The sequence below is a fragment of the Echinops telfairi genome, unplaced genomic scaffold (genome assembly GCF_000313985.2).
Source record: "Echinops telfairi isolate 266 unplaced genomic scaffold, ASM31398v2 ScPeMD7_7469;HRSCAF=8507_0, whole genome shotgun sequence".
Classification (NCBI taxonomy): domain Eukaryota; kingdom Metazoa; phylum Chordata; class Mammalia; order Afrosoricida; family Tenrecidae; genus Echinops; species Echinops telfairi.
This window is the reverse complement of record NW_022111372.1, coordinates 86,599,184-86,614,503: the sequence shown is the minus strand read 5'-3', so window position 1 is coordinate 86,614,503 and position 15,320 is coordinate 86,599,184. Positions and strand designations below refer to the sequence as shown.

The 15,320-nt window shown below is 41.4% G+C and overlaps 1 protein-coding gene across 1 annotated transcript in view; it reads right to left on the bottom strand.

Annotated features, from left to right (window-relative positions):
* The window catches only part of DPYSL3 (dihydropyrimidinase like 3), a 163,892-nt gene that overhangs the window by 87,042 nt on the left and 61,530 nt on the right, over positions 1–15,320 (bottom strand). The window lies entirely within an intron of this gene.

The following is a 15,320-nucleotide window of genomic DNA, read 5'->3' as shown; positions in this document are numbered from 1 at the left end:
AGGACGGGCGCCGCCTAGGCCGGTGCCGAAGCCCCTAGAGCCCTGAACGGGTCCGGCGTCCCGCAGCCCGGCTGGCCCGCTGGCATTCTGAGAACGCGAAAATGGGTATTGGAAAATGCGAGCCATTGTTATCTCTGGGAGGGTGGTTGGGGGGCACAGCGACCATCAACCCCGAGCATTCTTCCGCGGTCTCTTTTAGATAGTCTCAAAAGAATCGTTTCGAAAGAGACTGCACAGCCTGCCTGTTAAGATGGAATCAAGAACATCAGGGCTGTTCAGGCTGTGAAACAGTGGAAAACACCTGTGCGAGAAGACTAACACTGCACGGTCACGGGCTGCAGCCGTGGGATGTGTACAGAGGGGTGTCCACGGTGGGATATGTGCAGTGGGATGTGTACAGCGGATTGTGTACAGTGGGGTGTGTACAATGCTACCACTGCGCTCCCTGAGTCGGGAACCACGTGCACGGCTCTGAATCCACACTGTACTTAAGTCATGGCTCATAGACAAAGGTTACACTGTGAGGAAGTGCAAAAACATGCCTTTTCAGCTATAAAGTACTGTGTCTTTCCGTTACCCGCAAAATTCAAACCTCCAGGGAAGTCATTTAAAGGACCCACTGTGGGTGTGGTCGGAGTGGTAGTTGGGGAACTTCCTCAGCTGTCCAGGAAAATAGGCCCCAATACGAATTTAATAATAACTCTCTGTGTTAGACTAGCAGACTTATCCACCCCCTCCCTCAAAAAGTGTCTTGCTATGCAAATATTACAAAAGCAATCTCAGAAAAATCTACCATTCCCACTTCCAACTGCCAACCTCCAGACCTTCCTAAATAGACACTCTTGGTCTGGCCAGGTCTGCATTAGGGATCTTGAATGCACTTTCTCTAAAGCCAGCCACAGCTCAGACTTCTGAATATCTCTTCATTCAAATTTAAGGTTTACTTTGCAACAGAAATGATTTACTGGGCATCCATAGAAACAAAATGTAGAATATTCCAGCTCGGGCTTTCCATAAACCTGAAGTAAACAAGCCTGGTCATACAAGCCATGAATGGATTATGGTCCTTTTACACACCCCACTCCACCCCTCCCAATTAATGCAGACTTCCACTTATTCATGTGTCAGGGAATTGAATGTAACTTCACAGGAAAAGGCCACAGCATTCTCCACTTTATGTCTGTGAGTCTCCAGCGAGGAGGGTGAATGCCAGGCGAGGGTCAGCTCCCGGTACTCTTCTTCAAAGCACAGAGGGGAAAATTAACCATGGAAACCAGAGGCACGCCCTAAACATTTTGCTTTGTTCTTTCAAGGATAAGTGCTGAGACCACTAGCCAACAGTTGTGAAATTACAAAGCATTCTTGGAGCTTGGCATGCAAATGAGCAGGATTAAATTTAGAATCTAGTAAAAGGCGAATTAACTACATACTATGGGACCCAGCAGAATTCTCTCTGCAGATATTTCCCATTGATTTCACAGCTCAAAGCTTGCTAGAAGGCTTCTTGCAAAAGTGTTTTTTAAGAAAAGCAAAACTATGTAGAGGCTTTTACAATCCTAAAGAAATGCCATTACTTTTTTTAAAAATGCATCCATTTCTTTGCCTTTCTTGCAACCTTGTTAACTCCTCTGTTACTGTCATTACCATCCAGAACATTCTCTACTAAATAGATTTACAGTATAATTTTGAACATTTGATGCATGAGTGTGGTTTCAAATGACAAGACTCGGTTAAATCTTTTGAGGTCATACTGTGTAGAAATTGTGAAGTGCAGCCCCACCTCAAACTGCAGGGACGAGCCATGCACAAGGATGCATGTTAACCAACTCATCAGTTCAAGCTGTGCCCATCACCAGATGTGTACAACAAACACTGTTTCTTCCCTCTTTTCCTCTCTTAAACATCTTTCTCTTGCTTAATTCAAAATATTTAAGATAATTTACGTATTTATGTGTGAAAGGAAAAGGCTTTCCTTGGCTGTGCACAGATTCCCAGGAGTAAGAAAGGCCGCCATCAACACAGGATGCCTCTCTGTCTGGCCAAGAGAGAGCAGGGTGGGACCAGTATGGATGTTTTCCACAATGGAGTGATTCTCAATGGTTTTCCTTGGATAGAACACGTTGCTTCACTTTCTGGATCTCAGGAAACATGAAAGAAAAGGGAAAGATAGGCCAAAGGCCGAGGGAGACAGAGATAGAGGCACAGAGTGGGAAACTTGATTTATAGTCCCAAAGCAACTTAATTTTTGCCAGCAAACCTGCCACAATAGCAAATTTCTACACCTTCATCAATAGCTACTTTCTTCTAGTTTTTCAAACCAGAAGTGTCACATCATCTTTGACTTCTCTCCTCTCACCCACCATCAGCAACCAAGTCAGCAGATGTGATTTGTGTTAGGCTAGGTTGACTACAGAAACAAATCCAGTGACACTCATATATGTGCAAGAAAGAGCTTTATACCAAGAGGTTATTATATATCAAGAAAACATCCCAGCCCAGTCCAACTCAAATTCAGAAGTCCGATACTAGTCTATAAGTCCCTCTTCAGACTCACACAGCCACATGCATTGATGCAGAATTCACCTGCAGTGGACACATCCCCAGGGCTCCAGCAGGTCTCTGAGGGGTTCCCCAGCAGGAAGGTGAAGGAAAGCAAGAGAGTGGCCCGCCTCCAGAGAGCCATTTATCTCAGTGGCACCTCCAAATGATGTCATCAAGCTGCATGCAACTGATTGACAGGCTAGACTCCACCCCTACACTTCAAGTTGACATGAAATTAAGTACCCACCAAATGATTGATCCTAGCTTTTAAATAGATCCGACTATGAATTCTGCTCTCCATCTCTTGCCGCCATCTTTTAGTACATGGACTACTGCAGTAGCATCCTCCTTCATCATTCTTCATTCACTTATTCATCCTCACAATATTCACATGTGTATTTTTCTAAGTGTACCCAAAACAGCCAGCCCGCCTGTCACTTGTTAATTTATTTCTCTGTTTCATCTTTCTTCATAGAGATTTTCATCATCTGACATTTTAGTTTATTACTGCTGTGTTTTCTCTCTCTGCCTCACTAGAATGTAAGCTCTTTGAGGGCAGTGAAGTGGGTTTGCTTCTAGACCTGGAAGTGACATAGTCCAAGATCCATATTCTAATTCAGCTACTTTCTATTTCTATGATCTTTGGCAGAATCCTTAAATTTTCCATTATAACTTAATTTCTTCATGAACTTTTTGAAGCCCCATCACATGTCTTATTCACTGAGGTGTCCTGAGTATCTGAATAGAGACTTAAGGTGACCAGACATCCCACTTTTGGCGGGACAGTCCCGATTTTTGACGTTTTAAAAAAGTCCCGATTTTTGGAAAGAATGCACGACAAGCTAGGGAATGGTCTATTTGGTCCATATAGACCAAATTTTTAATCAAGAACACCCCCGCCCCCAGGTCAATGGTGTCCTGCTTTAAATCTGGTCACCTTACATAGATATTCAATAATTAATAAGTAAATGAATGTGACACTTTTTAAAAGACTGTTTGATGAAAAGATCCATAAGCAGAATAAGGGTTTTCCTTTAACTAAAGACAACATGGTTAAAGTCTGGATTAAGAACATGTATTTTTGACTCTCTAAGACTTCTTAGAGAGAAAGACAGGGCTTTCTACTCCGGGTAAAACTTACAGTCTCTGAAACTCACAAGGGCGGTTCTACTTGGCCCTATCATGTCTCTATATCAGCAATGACTCAGGGGCAGTGAGTTTGAGGTTGAAAGCTTCTTAATAGTTTCCTGACTCTAGATTTCAGAGTAGCTGAATTCAAAATGATGAGAGGTCACTTCACTTATTTGATACAGTCAGAAAAATTCAAAGCAACATATAGACCACAAATGATAACTCTGTAGAATAGCTCTGGTACCTGAGCATTAATTAGAAAATGCGAATTTAAAGAAGCTGCCAGCAAAGGTTATGTAGAAACCCAGAGCACTGTGTTAATTTGGAGAAGATCTAAGATAATGGAATAAAGATGCGTTCAGAGCGGAAATCCTGGACCCTATTGGACCCTTTAGGGTCAGGTTAGAACTGCCCCTATGAATTTCCAAGTCTGTAACTTTTTTACTGGAGTAGTAAGCCTCCTCTTTCTCCTTCTGACTCTGGTGGTTTTGAACTCTTGATCTTGCAGTTAGCAGCACAGGACTTCACCCATGAAGCCACTAGGGCTCCTCCTTTGAGTCAGAATTGACATGATGGCATACGTTTTTGGCAATGTTATACAAGGGGGTACTCCCCCCCAAAAATCAATGGTCATTTGTTTTGTTTTTTATGTGAGGAGGATAATGTATTTGGAGTTAGTTGCACCAGGTCAGACTGTTAATCAAGCTTTCTAATTAGAGGTTCTGAAAAGATTGTGTAACAAATCTTTTGCAACATTAAAGACCGTATAACAAAAGGGGTGCAACAAAAAGGCCTGATTTGTGGCAGACAAGGGACTGGTTTTGCCACCATGACAATGCATCTGCTCACGCAACTATCTCTGCGCCAGTTTTTGGCAAAAAATCAGCATGCCTCTCTTGTCCCACGAACCTTCCTCACCAGACCTCACTCTGTGTGACGTCTTTCTGTTTCTGAAAATGCAGCCATGAAAGGACAGACATTTGACGATGCAGAAAAGGTTAACAACAACAACAAAAAATGAAGGAACTGCTATCAACCATCGAAACAGATAAGTCCAAAAACAGATGGTTGAAATATGTTTCCAAAGACAAATGAGTTTGAAAAATGTTTCCAAGAATAGAGTTGCAGGTTTGACAAATAGAAAGTACTTTGAAGGTGATAAGGTGGTTTAGTTAAAAAAAAAAAAAATTAAATCTATCACTTTGAAAAAAATCCACTCTGGGGGGTTCCCCCTTCATATACCAAGTAGCCCCTAGTGGTGCTGCAGTGTAAGCACTGGTGGTTCAAACCCGCCAGCCAGGCCATGGAAAAAAGAGGAGACTGCCTGCTCCCGTAAGCCTTGGAAACACTATCTAGGGTTAACTCTGAGTTGGAACCAACTCTATGGCAGTGAGTTTGGTTTGAACTTGGGGATGTTATTTTCTGATTAGTGATTTAGACCTAGAAGTAAAATAGCCCTGGGTCTACATTCCAATTCAGCTACTTTCTACTTCTGTGACCTTAAGCTTTCTGGACCTGTTTCCTCACCTCTAAAATGGGTGTATTAGTATATCCCTCATATTGTGTGGTAATCTATTAATGCATTCAACTGACACCCATGGAGCCTCCTATGGGTTGTAGGAAGTAGAGATAAACAGACCTGAACAAACCAGACAAAACCCCTGCCATCATGGAGCTTACACACGAAGGGAAGAGAAGCGTCACACACAAAGCAAATAATGTCATATTTAAAACAACACATTAGAGATAATAAAGAAGCCACGGGGTAAGGAGAATTTTTCTAGGGTGCTCAGGGCTGAAATTTTACACCCAAGAGTCAAGGAAGATCAGGTGAACTCATGATAGCTGGGGCCCAATCCACTTCTCAGAGTACTTGCTCAGCATAGACTGAAGAAGTTTGGTGAGAGGATACAACTCTGGCTCACACTTTTCCTGATTTAAAACCACGTAATATTGCCGCCTTCTGTTCGCACAACTGCCTTGTGGTGTGCGTGCAGGTTCCAAATGAGCACAATTAAATGTCCTGGAATATTTCCATTCTTTGCAATGATATCTAAAATTTTGATGATCCACACAGTTAAATGCCTTTGTATAGTCAATGAAACACAGAAAAGCATCCTGTTTTCAGATAAGATCCCTCTGACATTGGCAATGATACCCCTCAGCACATCCTTTTCGGAATCTGGTTTGATTGTCTGGCAGTTCCTTGACAAAAGGTGTACTATTGCAACCTTTTCGATTACCTTCAGCAACTCCTCATTTGCATGTGATATTAAAGCCTTAGATTGGAAAACAACCAAAATATGGCTGGGAAAGAGCTGACGCAAATACACAGGCCTGGTATGGGAAGGGCGTATTGTTTAACAAAGGCTGTGGTAGATACACGCTGCAAAAGGAGAGAGAAACTCTGGGAAATGAAGGATGAGAAATTCAGTCTCATAGACAGCGGTTCTCAACCTGTGAGTCACGACCCTTTCGGGGTTGAACGACCCTTTCACAGGGTTGTCCGATTCATAACAGCAGCAAAATTAGAGTTATGAAGTAGCAATGAAAATAAGTTTATGGTTGGGGTGTCACCACAACATGAGGAAGTATAATAAAGAAGTTTATTAAAGGGTCGCAACACTAGGAAAGTTGAGAACTGCTCATAGAGGTGGAGGGGAACAGGTGTGTGTGACCGTGAAACTATAAACCAAATCAAACTCACTGCCGTCAAGTCAATATGAACTCATAGTGACCCTATGGGACAGGGTAGAACTGTCCCTGTGAATTTCTGAGATTGTAACTGCTAATGGGAGTAGAAAGCCTTGTCTTTTCCCCATGGAGTTGCTGGTGGTTTCGAACAGCTTACTTTTCAGATCACAGCCCAACAAGTAACCACTACATCACTGGGGCTCCTGTGTGAGGAGGGTGAAGGGCAGTGAAACTACTGATGATTGAATGAGATTGAGCATGTACAGCTGTTAGCACAGACTAAGTGAATATGATGGCAGCTAGGCCTATCATTGCTTTTAGGGCTTTGCTGTTTGCTAAACTCTGGTAAGTACTGTGTCTTATTTATATTTATCTGTATGGTCCTGAGCTTTTGCACGAGTGGTTGGGGCAGAATAAAGTCAAAGGGGGAAGGAGATAGTTGATTAGAGAGGAACATCTAGAATAGATAGAGAATACTCTATCTTCTTTATCGTCTCCAAAATATCTAATATTAGTGCTTAGCTACTGGCACAGTTTTGACCATTAAAATGATTTTTTACAATTTTAAAACATATGTCTTTTTATTTTATTTCATTAATATGCAGTAATAGTTCCCTGGGATTCTAACTGGAAGATCAGAGATAAAAAGTGTTCTAAATAATACCCCAGTCAGCAGTGAAGGATGTATTGCCCAGCTGCTGTCCCATCATGGGTAGCCCTCAGTTCTCCATCCTGTTCAGTACTTGTCCTCAGGCAGGGCTGAATTCCCCACTGTGCAAAGTAAGCACAGGTTAACTTGTGCCTACTTAACAATCTGTAGAGAGCAGTTTCACACCATGTGCATGCTTCCCTTGCTTACTGGGTAATCTGACACTGCCCCAGCTGTGCTCACAGAGGACTAACTCCAAAGTCCACCCTCTTGCAGGGGGCAAGCCTGCCTCCAAGGACTGTTCTGGAAAATACACGATTACAATAGGAAATATTCACATATAAGGAACAAAGCTTCTTGGAAGATTAGGAACAGGGCTTACAACATATTCATTCTGGTTAGACCTACAGCTGATATTTGCCTTTCCAGCACAGATATACTGAATGACAGTCTAGAGTTTAACAGTATGCCCTGGTGAGTCTTACAAATGTCCACATAATCACCTGGGGAGTCTTGCTAAACTGTAGATTCTGATTCAGTATATCTGGGGTGGGAAGGCAAAATTCCCAATGAGGTGGGATCAAACCAGAATAAAAGAGCTTAAAGTCCTAGTTAAATTAAATCTGATGGCAGGAAATGAATCACAGAACTAGGGTCCTCTAATAGGATTCAGAAAGAACACAGGCCAGGTGGTATCATTTAACTCTCAGAAAGCCAGGTGGATACAGTTATCATGATTATAAGGTCAGAGTGGTCGCCAGGAAGGGCTGCTCAGCAGGAGTTATGGAGAATGTTAAAGAAACTCCATCCCTTAAAGACATTTGGGTAGCCCAGAAGGAGAATATGAAAGGCAGAATGATGTCTCCCAAACATGCTGGTGTCACCATCCCTACAATTTGTGAATATGTTGCTTCATATCCTTTGCAGATGTCAGTAAGATAAGGATCTTGAGATGGGAAGATTATCGTGAATTATCCAAGTGATTAAATAAAAGCTACATGATCCTGAGGGTGGGGAGAGGACCGGAAAAGAAAAGAGATGCAATCAACTAGGCAGCAACTGTAAATGCAAGGAATGGCTCCTTCTCTGGGGCCTCCAGAAGGAACCCAGCCCTGTGACACCTTTTTTTCGCCTCAAAAGACCCCCGACCTCGAGAATGGTAAGAGAATAAATGTGTGTTGCTTTACATCACCAATTTGTGGTGGTTTGTTGCAGCAGTCATAGGAAACTAATATAGGTAGCAATCATAATAAAGTGAGGTTTGAGGATAGTTTCTGCTCAAAAGTCATAATCCTTTGCCCGGTTTTTGTATCTGAGCCAATTTCAGACCTGCAATCTGTTAACAAAAGAAGGAAAGAAGGTTAGCCATTGGAGGGAGGGTTCTTGCAACCCAGTGTCGTTGGTAAGGATCCCCCCAGCCCACCCCACTGCTTCCTGTAATGGTCTTATAGTCATATACTAGTGGCAATGTAAACTGGGAAAAAGAGACCTGATGGCTAATTGTATGTGTCATCCTGGATAGGCAATGGTGATCAGCTATTCATCAGAGCACCAGTCTAATTGTTGCTATAACCTGTGATTGAATCAGTTGACCTTAAGTAAAGCAAATTACTTTCCTTAATGCAGGCAGGTTTCACTCAATCAGTTGAAGGCATTAAGAGCAAAAAAAGTGTATACTTCATATGTATACACTTCCTCCAGACTATAAATACACATTTTTCCAGAAGACTCTTCTAGTCATCTGACCTATAATTTGGAGGCGTAAGCCTGCACAGGTCTCCAGTCTACAGATTTAAGACTTGCCAGCTCTTTACAATCCTGTGAGCCAACAGGAGTCTCCAGCCTGACACCTGACTTTTGTGTCTTGGATTTGTCAGTCCCCTAAATTGCATGAACAAATTCCTTGTATGTGTGCTTACATGTTTAGATAGGTGTGCATAAACATATATGTACGTATGTGTGTATATACACATATACATGGCATGTTCACATCGGTCTTCAGTCTGTAAGGTAAAAGCTATCACATAAAGAAAATGAAGCAAAATGAAGCTCCAAAATCCTCTACCCCTCCCCAGAAAATGTAGTATATAAAAAATGGCACCCTTAAAGATCTGCTGCAGAGCTAGTAGTCTCTGTCATGTCTCCATTTAATTCGTTCTTCTAGATACCACAAAACCCTGGCAAATACAGAAGCATGAATTGCACCATCAGTAATAAGACAAATGTTATATTTTCTTGGAGCAGATTGATCTAGTAAATGAGTTATTTTCCACCCATTCCAGAAAAGGATATAAGAAGTATTGGGGAGGGTTGTTATTTTTGTTTTCTTTTGTTGTTTTGTTTTTGTGCTTATTATTGTCTCTGCATGTCTATCTAAATAAGATAGGCAGGATAAACAATTCGGAGGAGAAAACAATGGGACTGATGGTTCTGGGGGCACAAAAGAGAGGGGGAGGCAGGGGAAAGGAAGTGGGTGTTAAAAAACCCAGGGACAAGGGAACAACAAGTGATCTAAAATTGACGGCGAGGAGGGCGTCGGATGGCTGGTAGGGCTTGATCAAGGGCAACGTACCTGAGAGGAATTACTGAAACCCAAATGAAGGCTAAATATGATAGTGGGACAAGAGGATAGCAAAAGGAAATAGAGGAAAGAATTAGGAGGCAAACAAGCATCTATAGAGGTCTAAATAGAGGTATGTACATATGTACCGTATATACTCGAGTATAAGCTGACCTGACTATCAGGCAACTAATTTTACCACAAAAACTGCATTTAAAATGTGCCAAAAAACTTGGCTTATACACGAGTATATATGGTAAATATATTTATATATAACAATAGGGAAATAGATCTATGTACATATATTTATATGTTAAGTATAAAGGTAGCAAGCAACCAGACATTGGACCTCTACTCAAGTACTCCCTCAATGCAAGAACACTTTGTTCTAGTGACCTGGCATTCCATGATGCTGAGTTTCCCCACAGGCTCGCTGAAGACAAAATGGATGCATATGCAAATGTGGTGAAGAAAGCTGATGATACCCAGATATCAAAAGATATAGCATCTGGGGTCTTAAAGGCTTGAAGGTAAACAAGCAGCCATCTAGCTGAGAAGCAACTAAGCCCACATGGAAGAAGCTCACCGGACTGTGTGATCATGAGGTTCGATGGGATCTGGTATCAGGTATCAATGACCCAGAACAAAAAATCACACCAATGTGAATGATATGAGTGCAGAGTGGAGACCCAAAGCTCATCTGTAGACAATTGGACATCCTTTACAGAAGGGTCCCAGGGAAGAGATGAGCCAGTCAGGGTGCAGTATAGCACTAATGAAGCATACGACTTTCCTCCAGTTCTTTAATGCTTCCTCCCCCTAACTATCATGACCCCAATTCTGCCTTATAAATCCAGCTAGACAAGAGCATGTACACAGGTACAGATAAGAGCTGGAAACAGGGAATCCAGGACAGATGAACCCTTCAGGACCAGTGGTGAGAGTGGCTATACTGGGAGGGGAAGGAGAAGTTGGGGGAGAAAGGGGGAACCGATCACAATGATATATAACACCCTCCAAGGGGGACATCGATCAAAGTAAGATATGAAAAAGTAATAATTTATATATTCTCAAGGATTCATGAGGGAGGAAGGGGAGGGGAGGAAGGGGAAAATATGAGGAGCCAATACCAAGGGCTCAAGTAGAAAAAAATGTTTTGAAAATGATGATGGCAACAAATGTACAAATGTGCTTGACACAATGGATGGATGGATTGTGATAAGAGCTATGTGAGCCCCAAATAAAATGATTTTTTAAAAAAGGAATGAACATACATAAAAAATATGTATTTTGAATGCACTTGGAACAAAGTACAGTACACATGGGCAAGCATGACCCCAGAGCTTTCCTGCCTTCCATCATACTAGGGTCCACAAGGATCTGGACTGTCTAGGACACTTGAAGAACATGGCACTGATACACTATCTTGGTGACATCATGCTAAAAAGCCCATAGAAGGTTTTGGTAAGACACATGACCTGCATAGAGTAGGAGATAACATCTACAAAGATTTAGTTGTCTGACACAATAAAATTTTAGGAGTCCAGTAGTCTGTGGTGTACCACAAAGCTCCAGAACAAAGGAAAAATTATTTTCTATCATAAGTCTCCTGTGAAGAAGAATGTAAAATGGATGGTAGTCCTCTTCTGGTTTATAGACCACATGTTCCACATCTGGAAAGACTTATCCAGCCCTTATGATTAAAAGGCCTTCTCAACTGTGAGAGGAGCCTGGACCAGGAAAGAATTCCATAGCAGATCCAGGGTTCAGTGCAAGCAACACTTTTATCATGACCCAACACATCCTATGGTCTTGGCTGTATCTATGGAGCGCTTCTGGTGAGGTGGATTAAGCATTGGGCTGCTAACTTCAAGGTTGGTGGTTCAAACACACCAGCTACTCTGAGGGAGAAAGATGAAGTTTTTTGCTCTTGTGAAGATTAACAGTATCAGAAACTCACCATAAGGCATAATTGACTCAATATCTGTGGGTTTGGTGAGGTTTTGATGGTGTGAAGTGATACTAAATGTAGTTTATTTAAGCCCTAATAGGAACATGGCAGTCCCTACCCATAGGACTCTGGAGCAAGAGAATTATACGCTTTTTGCAAAATATCAATTGGGTGCTACTAGACCTTTGTAAAGATGGAGCACCTGACCAAAATAATCATTTAGAAATGCCATCATGAGTGGGGTTCTTTGAAAACAAAGAAGTCACAAGATCAAGTGGATCCAGAAAAAAAAAAAGTTTGAAATATGGAAGTGATACATGCAGGAATGGGCATTAGAAAGGATGAAGGGCACAGCACGCTCCTCTAGCAGGTGGTCCTACTGAGCTCCTGGTATCATGCCCTACTGTTGCTCCAAGACCTGTCTGTCAGCACACACCTATGGCTCTTACAAGGAGTTGGTGGGGGGAGGAAAAAACCTGAGCCTGGTTTACAGGTAAGTTGGCTTTGTATAAGGAGTCCTGGTGTACGAGTTAAGTCATCAGCTACTAAACAAAAGGTTCAAATCTACTAGTTATTCACAGGAAAACTATTTGGCATTCTGCTTCTGTTTGGGCTCTATTTTACAGGGTTTCAATGAGTCAGAATCCACTTGATAGCAGTGGGTTAGGGTTTGGGTTTGGTTTGTATAAATAACATGCTGAAAATAGACTATAGCCACATGACAGGGGTGAATTTGAAAGAAAACAGTGGCCACAATTTGGTCAGTGCACTTCATCATCTACTTTGTAAAGAAATAAACGTAGTAAAAAATATACAATATGAACTCCTGGATAGTGTTGAGCGGTTTAGCTAGTTGCACATATCCTTGGCAAAGATGTCTTTATGAAAGTCAAGGAAAAAGAAGGTTTGTGTAGAAACATGAGTTGATCTATGGGAGTGGGCATGATCTATGTATTGCATGTTGTGCCCTAAAGAAAGTATCCATCACAGAAAAAGTAGAAGCAATGAAACAGAAAAAATGAGTCAGTCAACTGACATCAGCCAGACTCTGTCATCAGCCACCTCACTGTTGGCTCACTGGTCAATTAATGACAGCGGCATAGTGGCAGAGATGAGTCCATACAGGAAAACAACAGCCCACTCACCAACGCTGATCCAGCTTACTGGTAGTGTCAAATGTCTGTCTGTCAGCGTTAGAGAGCAATTGATTAGAACCATCCCTTAGCGATTCAAGTCAGCTACCTAATGGCACATCAACTACATTGAACTTCTTCCACTCTGGAAAGCACAGTGATGATTATTTTTACATAAATAAATATATATTGTTGTTCTGGATATGCCTGTCCTGCTATGGGGCCTTCATCAATACAACTACATTAGAACTTAAAGAATTTTGGTTTTACTTCAGATTTCAATTTTTACTTTATCTTGCTGTTGTTGAGAATATACACAGAAAAATACACACCAATTAAATGGTTTCTACATATACAATTGGTGACACTGATTACACTCTTCCTGTTGTACAACCCTCCTCTCTATGTTAACTCCTCGGAACAAATGCATTGACTCCTAAGGTTCAAAGCTGATCTCTTATGCTCCTGTTTTCAATTAGATTCCAAATATATAGTTTTTAAAAGAGCATAATGCTTAAAGAACCCATATTTACTACTCAGATTAAACTATATATTGTTGAGTTTTAAGAAGAATTCAGGCGATATTTTCTGTTTAGGGATGAGTGATTATCTTGCGGCAATAGTTTCAGGGCTTCATCCAGCCTACACTTTTCCTGAAAATATGGAAACCAGGGGACTCTGAAATTCTGTTCCATGCCTTGCCCCTTTGGGTCAGGATTCTTACAGAGAATCTTTGATCAAAATGTTCAGCAATATTAGTCCTAGGCATCATCAAATTCTTCTGGTGTCAGGCAAAAGAGGCAATTGTTCGTGGAGAAAAATAAACCACACATTCCACTACCTTCTCCTATTCCTACCTTTCCTTCTTCCTCTGTTGTTTCAGGAAAATAGAGTGCAATTGTGTCTTGGATGACATCCAGCAAGATCTTAAAAGCTTGCTAAAAGCGTGTAAGGAGATTTATGTGGTGGCACGAGACCCACATAACATCACATCAGAGCAAGGAATCAACTCAATAGTAAAGGAGATGAAAGTGGGGCCACAGGAGTGTGTAATCCATTGGTTGTATCAAACACCACACCACTCAGAAGCTGAACGAATGTCTGGATGTCCTGCTGACACACAACTGAAGCACCAATTCAGAGACGATTCCTGGCAAGGAATCACTGAACACTTTCAATCAGTATGTATATGGTCCTAAGTCCCCCCACCCCACCCCCCGCCCCACAAGTCTGTCAACTTGTACTGTGGTGGCTTGCATGTTGCTGTGATGATGCAAGCTATACCACCAGTTTTTCACATAGCAGTCATGTCACCCTTGGGGAACAGGTTTCATCAGAATTTCCACACCAAGAAGAGACTAAGGAGTAGGAATAGGTGCTCCATTGTCAATGGATTAACCACTGAAAAGCTTCTGATACAGCCCTGAAAGACGAGTCTTTCAGGCTTCAGGGCCTTCAAACTACAAATTGGGTAGAATTTCCTCCTCAATTTGTGTTGTGTGTTTTCCTGTTTTTCAGTATATAGCAACCCAGGATTGATGAACCTACAAGGACAGCAAGTAGAACAAGATTTTTCTTGGGGAGGGGGATCGGGGGTACAGTAATGGTGGGGGTGTGTAAAAGGTAGTTGGTGTCAAGGAGTTCAGGAAGGAAAAGAATGTTTTGAAGCTGTGGTAGCAATTGTACAATACTGCTTGATGTGATTGAACGATGGAATGATATGATATCTGTATTAACCCCTAATAAAATGGTTTTGAAAAATAAATAGACATTTAAAATATCAATAAATCAAAAATAAATAAATATGTAAGCTAGGATTTAAGCAGAAGAAAAAATAGAGTTGAACTAAATGGCCTGAATGGAGCTAAGCTTTCATTGAAGACCTATTGATGGGACACAACTCAAAATGTGAAGGAGCAACTGCAAGCATCCATTAGCAATCAGGACATGGAATGCACACAGTTTGAATTTAGGAAATTTGGAATCTGTCAAAATTTAAAAAGCACTCATAAAGGTAAATATCTAAGACGTCAGGGAGCTGAAATGGACTGGTATGTGCCATTCTGAATCAGACAACCCTATGGTTTACCATGCTAGGAACAACAAACTCAAGAGGCACGAGGTGGCATTCATTGTTAAGATGAACATTTCAAGATCTATCTGTAAGAACAATGTTGTCTGTGATAGGATACTCATTTATACACCTACAAGGAAGTCCAGTTAATAAAACTGTTATTCAAATTAATCACTGGAGCTAGTGATAAAGATTTTTACCAACTTCCTCAGTCTTTAATTTGATCAAGCATTCAACCAAAATGCATTGATAATTATTAACAATTTGAATGCATAAGTTGGAAACAAACATAAAGGGACAGCTATTTGAAAATATGGACTTGGAGATAGAAATAAAACTAGAAATCACATGATAAAACTTCATAACCCCAACAATTTCTTCATTGTTAATAGCTTTTTCAACAAGGAAGAAGTCCAAAGTATAGTGAAGGCATTAGCCCAAAATAAGTCTTCAGGAATTAATGGAAATATTCATCGAAATCCACACCCACCTCCCCACCACATTATATGATGCTCACCTTCCCGACACAACCGCTGAAGACAAAGTGGGTGAATAAGCAAATGTGGTGAAGAAAGCTGATGGTGCCC